This window comes from Sturnira hondurensis, unplaced genomic scaffold (assembly GCF_014824575.4).
Source record: "Sturnira hondurensis isolate 20B ecotype Veracruz unplaced genomic scaffold, ASM1482457v3 Scaffold0014854, whole genome shotgun sequence".
Classification (NCBI taxonomy): domain Eukaryota; kingdom Metazoa; phylum Chordata; class Mammalia; order Chiroptera; family Phyllostomidae; genus Sturnira; species Sturnira hondurensis.
The window spans coordinates 9,251,955-9,268,333 of NW_028087485.1; positions in this window are offsets into that span (position 1 = coordinate 9,251,955).

Genomic DNA, 16,379 nt, shown 5'->3' on the forward strand with positions numbered 1-16,379 from the left:
AGAAATGAGCATTTGTTGACCTACATCTCTGACTTACATGTGTTGTTAGAATTGAATGATTGCCCCATATATGTTTGTATTTTATTGTACTTACTCCCATCACATAACAAAATGGAAGCATACAATGCACTCTCAATTTAGTGGAAGGGATCTGGGCTATAGCCCCTATGGTTTTACTGTACTTTTGTAGATAAAGTCTAGCAAACATTTTCATGTCTGTAGGACCCTGAAATCTATTAACTTTTAGGGAGTTTGACTTTTCCTATTAAATTTTCAGGCAGGGAAAAAGACTACCCCAGAGAGCCAGAAGGCAAAGCCTCCTTACCCTACCATGGAAAACAATTTGAGCAGCGGAATTTGATGATAATAGTAATTAATACCAACGTAAGGCAGCCTTTCTCACTTACATTTCCTCAATACCCAAGGCTACTGTAAGTCACTTTATTATTCATCAAGGAGTGGTAAAAAGTGTCTTCTGTTCTTCTCTGTGATTATTGTTGGTGGGATGATGACATAGACCTAAAACATCTTTATGAGGTTTTCTATTCTGTTTTAACAGCAGAAGAGAATAGTAAATAGTGTCTCCCTCTCCCCCCACCCTTTCTTTTTCTCTATGCAAACCCACACACACACACTTTTAAGCCACAATTTAAAGTTTCATTTCAGTATGTAAATTTTAAAAATGTTTTGCTTTAGCATTATTTTAAAAATCTTAATAGTGATCTCAGGATGAGTTAAATTCCATTTCATTGACTTTTCTCTGTTGACAAAAAAAATTATGTCATGTAGACATAGCTAGCATTCATAGGTATTTTTCAAACAAAAATATACATTTTAAAAACCAGATTTAAATCCACTTAGGTGAGGAATTATGCAGAATACAGACAATAGAGCTGATTTATAATGCCCATTAAACAACCTAAATGTAATACAGATTTTATAACAAGAAAATCTACTAAATTCTCTTAATTGGCTTTCAATATTTATTATGACACTTGTATATAACTTGAAAATTGCCCTCAAAAACTCTCCTCTAAATTTCTCTTGCCATGAATTCCAGTATCATCTTATTAGACCTATCCATGGCAAAGAAGAGTGTTTTATTTAATACACTATTATGTCATAAATTTCCCTTTCAGAATATTTGACAAGCTATTTCTATTTCTTTTTTCTATTACCTAAAGACCTCATATGAACTTTTATAATGTATAACGATTCACTTGTAGAAACCATTGCAAATTTTGTTATCAAAGTCTTGTGGGCAAATGTTTGGTATTCTTTAGGCAAGTTAAGAAAGATGAAAGAGGCTTTGACTTAGCTATAGGCGTGCCTGAGAGGTTGCTTCATTGAGTAGGATGCCTACTGAGAGCCTGGAAATATGGGGATGGTCAATTTTATTATTATTTTTTAAAAAATCAAAACCTGTCCACCACCAGGCAACTAGACAATTTATCTGGTAAATAATATTGAGGGTAACACTGAACAAGAACCTAAAGAGCTCCTTTCACCTGAAGTTCCTTTCCTTTTATTCTCTCAGATATGGCATTTTGTCAAGTCCTTTAAAGACCAGAGAAGCAGTGTCTATGATTCACTGCTATTACTGGGGTGTGTTCTCTTGGAGAAGAATAGAGTGATTCAAGGTAGATTAATAACAGTGAGGAAGGGGGTAGGGTGTGTGTGTGGGTGGGAGGGTCGTGACAGAGGAGTTAGAATGTGGAAAAGTAATGTTAATAAAAGTATTGCTCAGGGCCGTGTCTTTCTCACATCCTTTATTAACTCAGAAATGTCACCACTTTGTGTGTTTGAAGAAAAAAATGGAATTAGATGTCAGTTAATGCTTAAGCAACAGAACATACCTTTTAATCATTTTTAACTACCTGGAGTTTGAGGGGTAACTCTCAAGATAATTTCACAGTATTGATATCTGTTGGAAGTGCCAGCAAAGAGATCAACTCAGTTTTCTACCCTGGCCTCTCATTTTTGTTCCAGTCTTGAGAGTATAAAAGGTTTCTTCACAGTGATGTTTTTTAGATGGGGAGCAAGAGGATCAATGGTACCAGGAAAAGAAGGAATTAGGAGACCATTCTACCGTGTTTTATGACCCTTTTGATATTTTTGCTTCTGCTTTTCCACCCCTTAGCAAACTTTTGTGGTAAGTATAGTAGTAGAGAAAATCTGTGAATTCACCAGAGCCAGGAATTTTCTGATCCAATTCAGGACCCGGGAGTTAGACTGAAACTTAATCCCTTTCCACCACTCCCAAAGGTAACCTAAAATGTCTTCCATTTTCATCATGGACCTTTATGAGCAGTACCAAACCCACTGAACGCAGAGCCCCTGACCAGCAGCTGACACACCAGGGAGTTTCCCGGTGTGAAAAGATGGGGGAGATGGCGTGAGCAAAGGCATCTCTTCCTCGATCCTCTCCCTTCCACCTTCGCGGTTGTGCCCAGGGCCTGTGTCCCCCACATCACGTTTAAATCACACAGTTCATCAGTGACATCGACATACCCAGAGATCTACCTTTATAGCTACCAAAAAAAATCTGTGAAGTTTAATAATCATGCTGGTGACCTTAAATTGGCAAATGATATTACTATTTTTATGGTGAAAATATAACTTTCCCACAGATAAGATCTTGGAAAAGAGGCAGAGACTACAGCTATGTTCACCCTGACATGGTCCTCCAAGAGTTCACCGAGCTATTTAGCCTGTCTTAATCTCAACACAAGATTAAGACAGATAATACTTTTCCTTCAAGTCAAACTCTTCCCAACCCTCCCACCTCCCCGAATTTCCCCTGTGTGCCACTCAGGTTATTATGATAGCAGCTATCACTTGATATAAGTGGCCCTGAATCAAATTATCCTTTTCTTACTTTTCTCACTTTTTAATCGTGAAGTTAATTGTTTTCCAGTGCTCCATAGTACATGGGAATGATGCCTTAGTCTATCTCCAATGAATTGTTTACTCTCTTCCTTAACTCTATTGTAACTTGTGAATCTATGCCTTTCTATGAGTGTTGGACGTTGAAAATTCAAAGATCTGCTGTGAGTGAAATTCATATCAGATGCAGGGATAACACACCCACCAGCAAAGATGGTCTCAGATTTTTTAAAGCCTGTCATTTGGCAGATACCATCCCATGACCCCAAAGTACAAAGGTTTAGGTTTTGGGGGGCAGGTAACTAATCATGACTAAATTTATTAAGGAAATTCTTTTGAACTATAGATTATAAGCTGCCCGTAGGATTTTTTAAAGGAAGAAGAAATAACAAGCATTACTACAGGTAATTATCTTGCCTGAAATGCTCTCCTAGCCTAACTCTGAGCCACTGAAATAAGGTATTTTGAACCTGTACATACAAGTTTAAGATTTTTGTGAAGCTCCCAAATCTTTAATATAACAATAATTAGCATAAAGCTTGTGCAATCGAGCTGCTGAGAGGAATGAGTTTGAGTCTTTGGCAAGATGTTCCTCTTTTTGAAAAAGCAGTTTTGTCAGTACATATTATTTTCCCTCAGAGCTGTTTTCTTCAAGTTTGGAAGGTATTTAAAGCTGACTTTCATTCCAATAATTGCCCAGAGAGATAGTGATTTATTTCCAGTCACTAGTTACCAGGACGACTGAATCAACTACTTTTAGCCACCAATATACCCCGTCCGCTGCGAAAGCTTTCCATTTTTATAGTCGGAAAGAACCAGACTTACTGCTCCCTTTAACCTAGAGAGAATTCTTCTGTGCTCAGAATGGGAGAAAGTTCTCAAAATAAACTCTGGGAAGGAAATCTGTTCAGAAAAATAAATCCATGGATATCAAACAGTAAATGCAGTGAGTCAGTACCTGAAACGACTTGACTTTAAGGAGTGAAAATAGCATGTTATCACAAGTTTGAAAGATCACAGATAAGTGGACTAATAAGGGTATTTAGGACGCTGAAATTGAACATTTGAATACTAATTAGTAGCTCTCAAGGCTAGCTTTACAAACCCATTGCCTCCCAATCAATAACTGCTTAAGCTAAGACCACCAGAGGCTTTCCTGGACCACTGCGTGCATAACAGAAGTTGTCCTCAAGAGTTCAGAGTTCAATGCGAAGAGTTTTGTAGGAGAAGAGTAAAGGAAGGGGAAAGGGAGGGAGGGTACCAAACGGGGAGGAAAAGGGAGGGGAGGAGAGGGAGACGTCTTTACTACGTTACTTCTTGTCCTTAACCAGATCAAAACTCCTGCTTAAAACACTATTTGTTATCAAAGAATACTGATGACTAGGCTTGTTTACTTCCTACTATAAATTATTCTGAAGATTTAACCTAGGTTTTAAGGTCCAAATAGTAGATCAAACACCTCAAAACCTGGGCATATTTAATTGAGGCCAAATTCTGTGAACTGAGAAAGCATACTTTTTATTATCAAGGACTTTTGATAAAGTTGAATAAAAAGAATTAGGGAAGTCCAAGATTTTATAATTAATGAATATGTAAACATGCATTATAGTTATGCATGTACTTTCATAGGACTGATGGCATATTATAATAGGTTAAACCAGATTATATATTGTAAATTACATAAACCACATTTTGCAGTGGGTGAAATTTTAAATGAGTAAGGCTGTAAGCCACAGACCTTACTCACTTGTGTCTTCTTTAGCATTCGAAAACTTTTCTTTGTTGATTTTGTTGCTGGATGGGGTGAATTGGGGATGAAATGGGCTGTGGTCACAAACTGTGAAGGTGAGGTTGCTTAAAATTGTACTGAACACAACATAATCATGGGTTTTCCCTTTAAATTGGGGAAAACGGGGAAGCCACTTGGGATTTGTGTTTGAATACAAGTTTTGGTGAAGGAAATGACACAATTGATGTTTACAACTCTTTTTCTCTGATTCATTCACTCTGATGGAAATATGGCCGCACCAGGGGTTAGAGCTTAATCAGAACAGTTGAGTTCTTTACCGGCCCTGCAGCTAACAGCTATCTAGCTATGTGACTTTGGCAGATTCAGTGATGTTCTGTGGTCTCAGTTTTCTCACCTATGAGTTGTAGAAAGAAAGCTGATCTTTCCCAGCTCTGGGTTTCTCAGATTTTAGTTTCGGTGTATTTTGGTAAACCTGAAGTTACCAGTTTCCACTATTACCTAGTTCACAGAGACATAAAGTTACAGACAAAATTCCCTATAGAAACAACCGTTATGATGGTTATGAAAGTACATTATGGAAGATGTTCTAAGTGCTGAAGGTGGAAAGGTATTTTTTTATCCCATAGATTCAATCAACACCAGCCCTGGGGGAATAATTCATTATATAGATGATTTTTTTCTTCCTCTTTAGGGACTCTCCCACAACATCTGAGTCCCAGTGTCCTAAGCCCAGGGCTTCAGGCTAAGTCCCATCACCCAGCATTTGCCATTACAGGAATGCTCCTGGTTACTCTGGTTATGGTCACTTTTACTGACACCTTCTGGAATCCATGCCTGTGCCTGTATTAACACTTGATGCTTACCACAGGACTCAATAAATGTGTTTTGAATGCATAAATGTAAGAATGAACAAATTAGTTACTTAATCACTGACTCAAAAGGTGAGAATTCCAAAGAGGTAAGGAGAGAACGAGAGTGTAGCAGTCTAATAGGAGAAGGGACAGGGGGAATATTAGTGGCAGCTAGAAGTTTCACTGTGCCCTTCAAATTACTGATAAATCACTCACTCTATCCATCTTTAAACAAAAAATAAATGATAAATGTAAACTAAATATAGTCAATACAAGCAAATAGTCTAGTGAATTTAATGGCATGGTGAATAAAGAGTGAATTTGGGGAGAGCAGTTCTAACCCCGACTCCCTCCAGGCAAAATCCCATTTTTAAAAATCTCTTGCATTGCTGGTGGGAGTATAAAATACTATAGTCACTAAAATAGTACAAGAAAACAGTATGATGGTTCTTCAAAAAAACTAAACAAAATTACCATATTGTGAGTCAATAACCTATACACATATATACATGTATATGTGTATATATGTATGTGTGTGTATATATGTGTATACACACACACAAGTACATTTGTCTCTGCCTTCTCCCACCCGCCCAGTTCCTGGAACAGTGCTCCTGAGACCCTTGCAAGTTCCTAGCTGATAAGAGCACCAGGACTGACCATCCTTAGTTTAAAATTCCAGCTTTGATCCTAGTGTCTGACACAGGGCTCCTAAATCCCTTGGAATTTTCTGGGTGATGAGAGTGTCTTTCCTTCTAATGAGGTGCCCCCTGGATGGGGACTGCTCAGCAGGAAAACCAAGCTTGGAATTTTCAGCCACACTCCTACCACCCCCGCTTCTCTGGAGAGTGGCTGAAAATACAGTAAATAATTGAAAATGCCTACCTGAGGAAACCTCCATAAAACCCCAATGGTATGGGAACTGGAGAGCTTCCAGGATGGTGACCACGTGCACAGACTGGGAGGGTGATTCACCTCATCTCCATGGGGACAGAAGCTCTTGGGCTCAGGACCCTCCCAGACCTTGCCCTCTGTATCCCTTCATCTGGCTGAGCATCTGTGTCTTTCATCACATCCTTTGATAAACTGGTAAATGTGTTTCCTGGAGTTCTGTTAGCTGCTCTAGCAAATACATCCAAGGGGAAGAGGGTCGTGGGAACCTTCAATTTGCAGCCAAACTGGACAGAAGTTGTGGATAACCTGGGGGCCTACTGCTTGTGATTGGTATCTGAAGTAGAGGCCAGTCTCATGGGAGCAGGCCTTAACCTGTCAGATCTGATGCTACCTGGATAGATGATGTCAGAATTGAGTTAAACCGTAGGACAGCCAGCTGATGTCACAGAATTGCCTGGTGTGGGGGAAAAAATGCATACATTTGCTGACCAAAAGTGTCAGAAGTAGTGTGAAAGTAAAGGAGAGACACACAGGGGCAAAAAGTGTTTCTTTTCCTAATACACATGATCCAGCAATTCCACTTCTTAGCATACACCCAAAAGAATTGAAATCAGGGACTCAGATATGTGTACACCAAAGCTCATAGCAACATTATTCACATAACCAAAAGGTGGAAACAACCCAAATATCTAGCAATAGATTAAGAGATAACAAAATGTTGTAACATATCTATAATGGGATGCTATTCATCCTTAAAAGGTGTAAATTCAGATATATGTTACAATATGGATGAATCTTGAAAACATCATGATTAGTGAAATAAGTAAACTGGGCACAAAAGGATAAATACTGTCTGACTCCACTTATATGAGGTACCTAGAGTAGTTAAATTATTAGAAATAGAATAGCAGTTACCAGGTGCCAGGGAAAGAGGAGACTAGAGAGTTTTTTCTTAATGGGCAGATTTTTGGCTTGGGGTGATAAAAACGTTCTGGAGTTGGATGCTGGTGTGGTGACAGTTATTACTTCATGCTACAGAAATGTACGCTTAAAGTGGTTAAAATAGTTGAGATACTACCAACATCTCAAAAAAATCTCCAGGGAAGAATATCCTTTGTCATAGCTGATATCAATACTGAGCAGCTTCTCTGAGGGGGAAACTGTTCCTCGAATCTGATCTAAACCTTTCAGCTGTATGTCTTACCTTATGGTTGCTTCTGTTACTGGACCAAGGAATTGTAGGAATATTCATGAAAGATATGCTTCCTTTCTGGGTGACGCGACCAGCTCCTAGAAGTGGCGCCTTTTAAGTTGCTTTGTTCACAATGGTATGAGTTTTAACAAGTTTATCTTCTTTTCTGCCCCTTACCCAGTCCTCTTGTGAGAGGCAGCATGATTTGCAGTCTGTGTAGCCAGGGAAGGGAGTAAAAGCAAGGCCAGTGCATGAAAATCAGCCATGACTTCAGTTTGAGGAAAACAAAGCAGATGGTGCATCAAGAAGTAAATATACATTGGGCTTCATGCAAATAACATTAATTCAATTAATACTGCTAACTGTGCTATAAATCAGTAGTACAAACTCAGGAAAAGATAGAGAAATGTGAATCTTTTCAGGAATAATAGAAAAAGGTAAATAAGTTGCATTTATCTGAAAAGCCAAGATCAATGTTTTATTTTGCCCACGTATTCATTTGATTCGCCTGCATGTGTCTTGCCTCTCACCCCTCTTCAGCATCACGGCTGCTGCCTGAGCTCAGGTCTGGCTGGTTGCCTGCCTGCAGGAGCTTCCCGACTGGTCTCCCAGCTTCTGGACTCGCACACCACTTTCCCTATGCCGGCTCATTTCCCACACCCTTCCACTCTCCACATGGCTGCCAGGATGATCTTTCTAAAGATTTTAAGATCTTTCAGTGACACCCGATCCTTGTCGGGATGAAATCCAAATTCTTCACCAAATCACTTATACATACCTTCCCAGCTTCGTCTTGTGCCATTTCTCAGCCGACACCCCACATACAAGCCTTTTCACATTATGTACCTTCAGTTCCCATGACAGGCCAGACTGCTCTCCTTATCATCTTGCTCGTGGCTTTTGCCTACAAAAACACACCCGTGCTTGTGCACACACATTAACACACATACACACCTTCTCCATCTGCCTAAATTCTGCTCCCAGCCTCAGGCTGGGACTGAGGGTCAAAATCCCCACTCCCTCACCCCACTGGTCCACATACTCCTTTCCTCCTAGGTCTTATATAGCTAGAGTTAGATGCCTCTCCTTTTCCAAAGCACCCTGTAGGTACCACCTGGAGCTATTTGAGAGCAGGGACTGGGTCTTTGATCTTTGTATTCCCAGCAACCACACAAAAGGCTTAGCAGATTTTCAGAGGGTTCAGTCAGAGGTAACACGCTAAGGAAAGCACTAAAGAAGTTCTGAGAAGGTTGAGTCAAGGAAAATTTTATGGGAGAAAAGAAGTGGTGTTTGAGCTATATTTTATTGTCTTTCCAACAATCTTGATAGAATCTTCTTTCTTGCTTTTCAATCAACAGCTAATTTCGTAAAAAATATTCTGACTACAGGAGACAGGTAGTCTATGAGTAATTTAGTGATAAATTTATGATTGAGAAATTTTTAAACACCTGATTAAAGGGGCTTCTTGACAGACTTCCAAAACACGAGTTTTTTCCAATCTTGTTGCTGTGCACTGAGTCATAAAGAAGGAAGTATAAGGCAGCAGTTAAGAGAATGGACAATGGAGTCAGATATACCAGGATTTAAATCTCAACTCTGCCCTTCTAAGCTATATTAATGACAATTGTACTAAGTTTCCTCATATGTAAAATGGGACAGTAAGACCTACCCCTTCAATGTGACGACACGAATAAAGTGTCTGCTGTGGAATTCGGCAGATAGTCACACTTGGCAGAGTGGGAGTGAAGAGGCTGATGCTGGTGCTGATGACTTAAAGCCGAGGATGGAAGCAGGTGGCAGGGACAGAACAAGGAAACTGCTTGGTGAGGGAACTTGACACGTATCTTTCATTTAGCCCTATTTCCTCAAATTTTGCTCCAGTGGAACAATGGTATTCTGTGAGCTGCTCTAAGGTATTTCACAGGTAAAATTAAAATTAAGGTGATCTTTTCAAAATTTATAGGAAAAAAATAAAATAAGAAGTAGAGTGCTTTCAATTATAATTTTTTCCTATATACTTATCCTTCCTAAAAGTATCTTAATGGATGACAGATGGAATGAATAGGTAGCAAATGAATATTATGAGAAAACATCAGTAAACTGATGAATTTAAATGTTTATTCAATATTTAACAATAATTTGTTTTTATTAAAAGGGATATTTTTGGTAAAGACTTGCAAACATGTAGTTTGGTCACTTTCTTGCTAGTATTATTGTTCCTAGTTCATATGACAAAATTAAACATGGCTTGATTTTGTGCTGTTCTGCAAAAAGCACCAGGTTTTTACTACCCATGCTCAGCCACATGCAGAAGCACACAGCCTGTTACTGCCAGCATCCTACTGCCTGAAGCTTCAGAGTCCTAGTTACGAGGGCCCTTTAAGACTCTACTGAAATATTCATAAGTGTCCAACCATTCATCTCCTAATCCACTTTTTAAAAATTTTTTTAAATATTTTATTCATTTTTCTTTAGAGGGGAAGGGAAGGAGAGAGGGAGAGAAATCAGTGTATGGTTGCCTCTCATGTGTCCCCTGCTGGGAACTGGCCTGCAACCCAGGCATGTGCCCTGACTGGGAATTGAACCACGATCCTCTGATTCATAGGCCTGCGCTCAATCCACTGAGCTACATGAGCCAGGGCTTCTAATCCGCTTTTACATCAGAAGAGAACTGCCTTACAAACACAGAATTTTTTTAAAGCCAAAATCTTGGTTGCTACGCACTTGTTCTTTATGGTACATACTCTGAATAAATTAGTACATCTATACCCCCTGGAGTTACTATATATGAGGATGATCCCAAAGAGTGGGAGGTAGAAGACATGGAAAATATGTCCTGCTTAGCCTACGTTCAACACAAGTCATCCTCAAGAAGGGAGAACCGTGCTGTTCACAGCTAAGGCTTAAACAGGCAGCACCTCAAACTTTGAAAAACACAAATGGTTAAGTCTTAATTCATCTCAGAAATCCTCTGAGGCTCAGAACAACTTACCTCTTGCTTGTTCTTGATAAGTAGACGAGTCTAGCACATTTCCGGGTGTTGACTGGCACAGCCGATCCCTGAGGACTGCAAGAAGCCAATCTGCCGAATAGCTGTAGGCTCACGGTGTGGCTCAGTATTACTTAGTCCATGTTTATTCTAGTAAGTCTTCTACGTTTATTCCCTAGCATGGTAGAAAAGGATTTGGAAACCACCTTACCCAGACACAAAAAACTGACTCAGAGAACATGGCATGATTTTGGAGACTCAAGTCCAGCTTTTCCAGGTGGTCTCAGACTACTGAGGGCTGAGTCAAGTTTGATTTTTGCAACCAATGCTTCACATTCAAAGACCTACCATAATCATACATTTAATTATTTGTATTTTTGTTAATTGCTTGTCTTGAGTGTTGGCTTTATTGATCTGAAGTGAATCTAACCTGTTAACAAAAATTAGGAATAACAATCTCTCATCCTGAGGCTTCTACAAATCCAGACCATAGTTGCATTTATAAGGAAATGTTGGTGGTTAGCTTTAGTTTAAAAAAAGGGAAATTCAAAACCCTCTTGGAACAATTTCCTAGGAAACTCTTTCTTATTATAGCTATGTGAGCCCTGATATTGCTAAATATACCATAAACAAATCCTTACCTCCATAAACTTTTTTCTACACTGCTAAAAGCATTTCATAAAGTTCAACATTGATTTATACTAAAAAAGTAAATCACTAGCTAAAAAGAAACTGCTTTACCTAGTAGAGGATTTAATTTTTAAAACTGTAATACATACAAGGTGAAATGTTAAAAACTTTTTCTTTAAAATGGCTGCGTGCTATTATCACTTCTAATCATTTTTGTACTGAATGATGATGTGATTCTTGTTACAAAGTGTAATAAGGCAAAATAGAGAAAATGTATAAGGATTGGAAAGAAAAAATTAAACATTGTGCAGATGATATGATTGTGTGTGCAGAAAATCCCCCCAAAATGTACAAATAAATTATTCAAAATTATATGTGAATATAGCAAGATAACTACCCATAAGGTCAATATATAGAAATAATTTATTAAACTCCCATTAGAAAATGAAATTTTAGAAGACACTTCCAATGGAATAAAAAACCTAGGAGAGACATAAAACCTCTACACAGAAAACTAAGAAATGTATAAACTATAAAAATATGGGATACATAAACCATGTGTGTATTAAACATAAAAGCATATAAAGTATAAACATTAAAGCATAATAGCAGTATGTTTATAAAGCATATAAACTATAAAATACATGCAACTATAAAACATTCCAAGAAATTACAGACCTAAATACATGGAGGCATAGACAGGGCTCATGAATTGGAAAACTACATTTTAAAGGTGTTGATTTCCCTCAAATTGGTATGTAGATTTTGTCTCAATTTCAATTTTTAAAAAATTCTGGGTTTATGTGTGTGTGTGTGTGTGTGTGTGTGTGTGTGTTGTTTGACAGGCTGATTCTGCAGTTTACCTAGAAATGTAAAGATCCAAGATCCACCAAGATGTGTTGGTAAAAGAAGAACAAAAAGGAACAACTTTCTCTGTTAAATAGCTTGATATCTAGGTAGTGCAGAATTGGAAGAAGGATAGACAAATACCAGTGGAACAGAGCCCAGCAGCTACCCATGCATAGATGAAGGCCTGATTTATGACAAAGATATCACTACAGAGAAATGGTGGAAAGAACTATCTTTTTACTAAGTGGTACTTGATCAGCTGGGTAGCCAAATGGGGAAAAAATGGAACAACCCCTAACTCAAACCATCCACAAAAATCAGTTTGAGGATGCAGAGCCAAACGTGAAAGTTTAAAAAAACGACAACTTAGGAGACTTACAGGAGAGAATGTCTTCATGGCCTTGGGAAATGGAAAGGTTTCTCAGATAAGACATAAAACACACTGACCATTAAGGAAAAGAGTAAATGTTCTGTTTATAAAACACATTTAAGAGAGTTGAAGGGGGTGCCACAGACTGAGAGAAGGTATTTACAACAGATACAACTAACAAGGGAAATGAATAAAGAAAAGAAAAACAATCCTAATTTATTTTTTTCTCCTTTTTCCTTCCATTTTCCCACCATCACTTCCACCCATGCCACCCACCCCCACCTCCCACCTTCAATCACAATCCTAATTTTCAAATGGTCATGAAACTTGAACAAATATTTCCCAAAGGGTATATCCAAATGGCCATTAATATATAAAAAGGTAGAAAACCTCATTAGACAAGGGAGATTCAAATTAAAGCCACCATGAGATACCAATACAGACCCACCAAATTGGGAAAAGTGAAAAAGATTGACCACACCAAATGTTAGTGTGGATATAGGGCTTATACACTGCCAATGGAAGTGTAAATTTGTGTAACTCCTGTGGAATATCTGGCATTAGCTACTAAAGTTAAATGTGTACATACTTGTTACTCAGAAAGTACACTCCTAGGTACAGACCCAGCAGGAATTTTGTGCACGTGTTCAACAAAAGACACATACAAGAATGTTTGTAACAGCATTTTTCATAATAGGCAAAGTCTGAAAATATTGAAATGCCAACAAACATACATAAATAACATGTAATATATTCATACAATGGAAAACTGTATAGTCATAAAAATGAATTACACACAATAAGAATAAATTTAATAAGCATAATGTTGAACAAAAGAAGCCAGACACAAAAGATCACATGATTTATAATTCCATTTTATTAATTTTGAAAACAAACAAAATTAATTTATGGCACTAAGAGCTCCCCAAAAGTGGAGTTTCTGAGGTGCTGGTGATGTTCTGTTCCTTGCCCGAGACGTTGGTCCTGTGGGCATGTTCATTTCGTGGTTATGTATCACGCTGTATATTGATGATTGGTGCACCTTTCTGTGTGCGTATGTTTTTTCAAAAAGCAATAAAAATCAAGGGCAAGCAGCCCATGAATCAAGAACTTTTTCTACATGTTTCAAGTTTTGCTCCATTTTTGAGTTTAGGAGTTTTGAGGCAGCATCAGGCATTTGTACATATTAGCTACATTTCTGAATTTTAAAAATCTTTTTATTAATAGAATTTTTATAGCATTTGTAGGCTTACAGAAAAATTGAACAGAAAGTACAAAGAGTTCCCATGTACCCTCTCACTCCCTCTCTCCACCAACCAGTTTCCTCTATTAGTGTGTCACGATTGGTGAGCCGATATTGGTACGTTAGCATTAACTAAAGTCCACAGTTTACACTAGAGTTGGTACATATTTGATCTCTTAGCTTCATACAGTTTCCATAAAAATTACTATTTCCCATTGCTGATTGATTTTGTCTTCTTTATAACTATAACTATAAGTATTTCCCAGAGAGGATGTAAATTTCTTTTTCACCATCAGTCAATGGTTTAAGTTCAATACTATCAAGTTAAGGATTTAGGGCCAAGTGTCAGGGTAAAAGAATTGGCCCTTCAGGCCTAAAACGTCAGGGTTAGCCTACATTTGGTGGTTAGAAGATGTATCAACATTCTGGTAAAAGATTCTATTATAGTGTTTCAGGAAGGATTTGCCATGGGCCATTCTACCCTCAGCAGCAACACTGACGATTTGCTGAGTCAAGCTCTGAATCAACACAAGACTCAGGACAGGATGTGGAAGCTCTTACTCCTGGTGCAGTCATGGCAAAAGGCTCAGTACACCTTAAAACGTGAATGTGGACCACACTCAGCCCGGAGGAGAGTCTGAACAACAGATTTCTTCTCAGTGCCTCCCTTGGCATTCCTCAGCCAGCATCTCAGAAATGACTAACCTCATGACAGGGTGGGAAGATAGCTGTGCTCACCTGCCTTAGCTTACGAAGAGCAAGCAGGTAGTGGGGGCCTCTATAAGGACTCAGGACTGACAGGGAAAATCCAACTGCATTTGAGTCTTAGTCTCTAACTCTGTTGGATTTGTCATTTTGAGCACTGGATTAAAGATAAATCACTTTTTAGTCATTGGAAAGAACTGCATACTGGGAGTGTTGAATGAATATATGTATATTCATTCATATATGTTCATATATATTCACATATATACATATGAAGATAAAACAGATATACTCAAATGTGTTCAAAAACAACCTCCAAACTTGTCTTATAAACACAACCCATAAAGAGAACCAACAAATCCAAAGTCAAGAATCACATCAAAGACAGCTCAAAGTTTTCATGAGGCAGGGTGGGTTTACCAACATGTGAAGTCAGATAATATCAATATTACCACTAATAAAGTCTCATTATAATACTAATTTTACTAAATCAAAACATTGGGAAGGATTAGATTGACATCGAATGACCCTAGGCTTAATGAACTTATTCTTCATGGAAAGCATTAATAATATTTGGGGGAATTATTTAGAACTCCAAGACTGTTAAAACTTTAATATCTATTTGTGTACCTCCAATCATGACAATATTTACCTAGTCAATGAAACAGTGCTTTCAACAGTTACACCAAACAGTAAGTGACCTGACTTTGAGTTACTACAAAGTGAGAAGTGAACTCATTACATTCATTAATTCGGGTTTTCTCCTATATCATACTCCTTTGCATGAAGACTATGGAAATTCCCAGACTAGCCTGAAATATATTTTCTTTTTTTAAATATATTTTATTGATTATACCATTACAGTTGTTCTATTCTCCCCTCTTCATTCCCCTCCACCCGCACACTCCCTCCCCCACCATTCTCCCCCCCTTAGTTTATAACCACGTATCTCAAGTTCTTTAGATTCTATATTTCCCCCACTATTCTTGCCCCCCCTATCTATTTTCTACCTACATCTATGCTATTTTCTGTACCTTCTCCCCCCTTCTCCTCCTCCCACCCCCCTGTTTCTAACCCTCCATGTGTTCTTCATTTCTATGGTTCCACTCCTGATCTAGCTGTCCTCATGGTTTGCTTTTGTTTTAGGTGTGGTTGTTAATAACTGTGAGTTTGCTGTCCTTTCACTGTTAATATTTTCATCTTCTTTTTCTTATATAAGTCCCTTTAGCATTTCATTTAATAAGGGCTTGGTGATGATGAACTCCTTGAACTTGACCTTATCTGAGAAGCACTTTATCTGTCCTTCCATTCTAAATGAAAGTTTTGCTGGATAAAGCAATCTTGGCTGTAGGTCTTTGGATTTCATGACTTGGAATACTTCTTTCCAGCCCCTTCTTGCCTGTAAGGTCTCTTTTGAGAAATCCGCTGACAGTCTGATGGGTACTCCTTTGTAGGTGACTGTCCCCTTATCCCTTGCTGCTTCTAGGATTCTCTCCTTCATTTTGGTCTTGGCTAATGTAATTATGATGTGCCTTGGTGTGTTCCTTCTTGGGTCCAACTTCTTTGGCACTCTCTGAGCTTCCTGGATTTCCTGGAAGTCTATTTCCTTTGCCAGACTGGGGAAGTTCTCCTTTATTATTTGTTCAAATACGTTTTCCACTCGTGGCTGTTTCTTTCCCCCTTCTGGTACCCCTATAATCCGGATGTTGGAACGTTTAAAGATGTCCTGGAGGTTCCTAAGCCTCTCCTCATTTTTTTGAATTCTCATTTCTTCATTCCTTTCTGGTGGGATGTTTTGTTCTTCCTTCTGGTCCATTCCATTGATTTGAGTCCCCGTTTCCTTTCCATCGCTATTGGTTTCCTGGACATCTCCCTTCATTTCAATTAGTTTAGCCTTCATATGTTCCTCTAATTTGTGACTATAATCAACCAGTTCTGTGAGCATCCTGGTAAACAGTGTCTTGAATTGTGCTTCTGAGAGGCTGGCAATTTCTTGGTCGCTGAGAGTTATTGGCTCTGG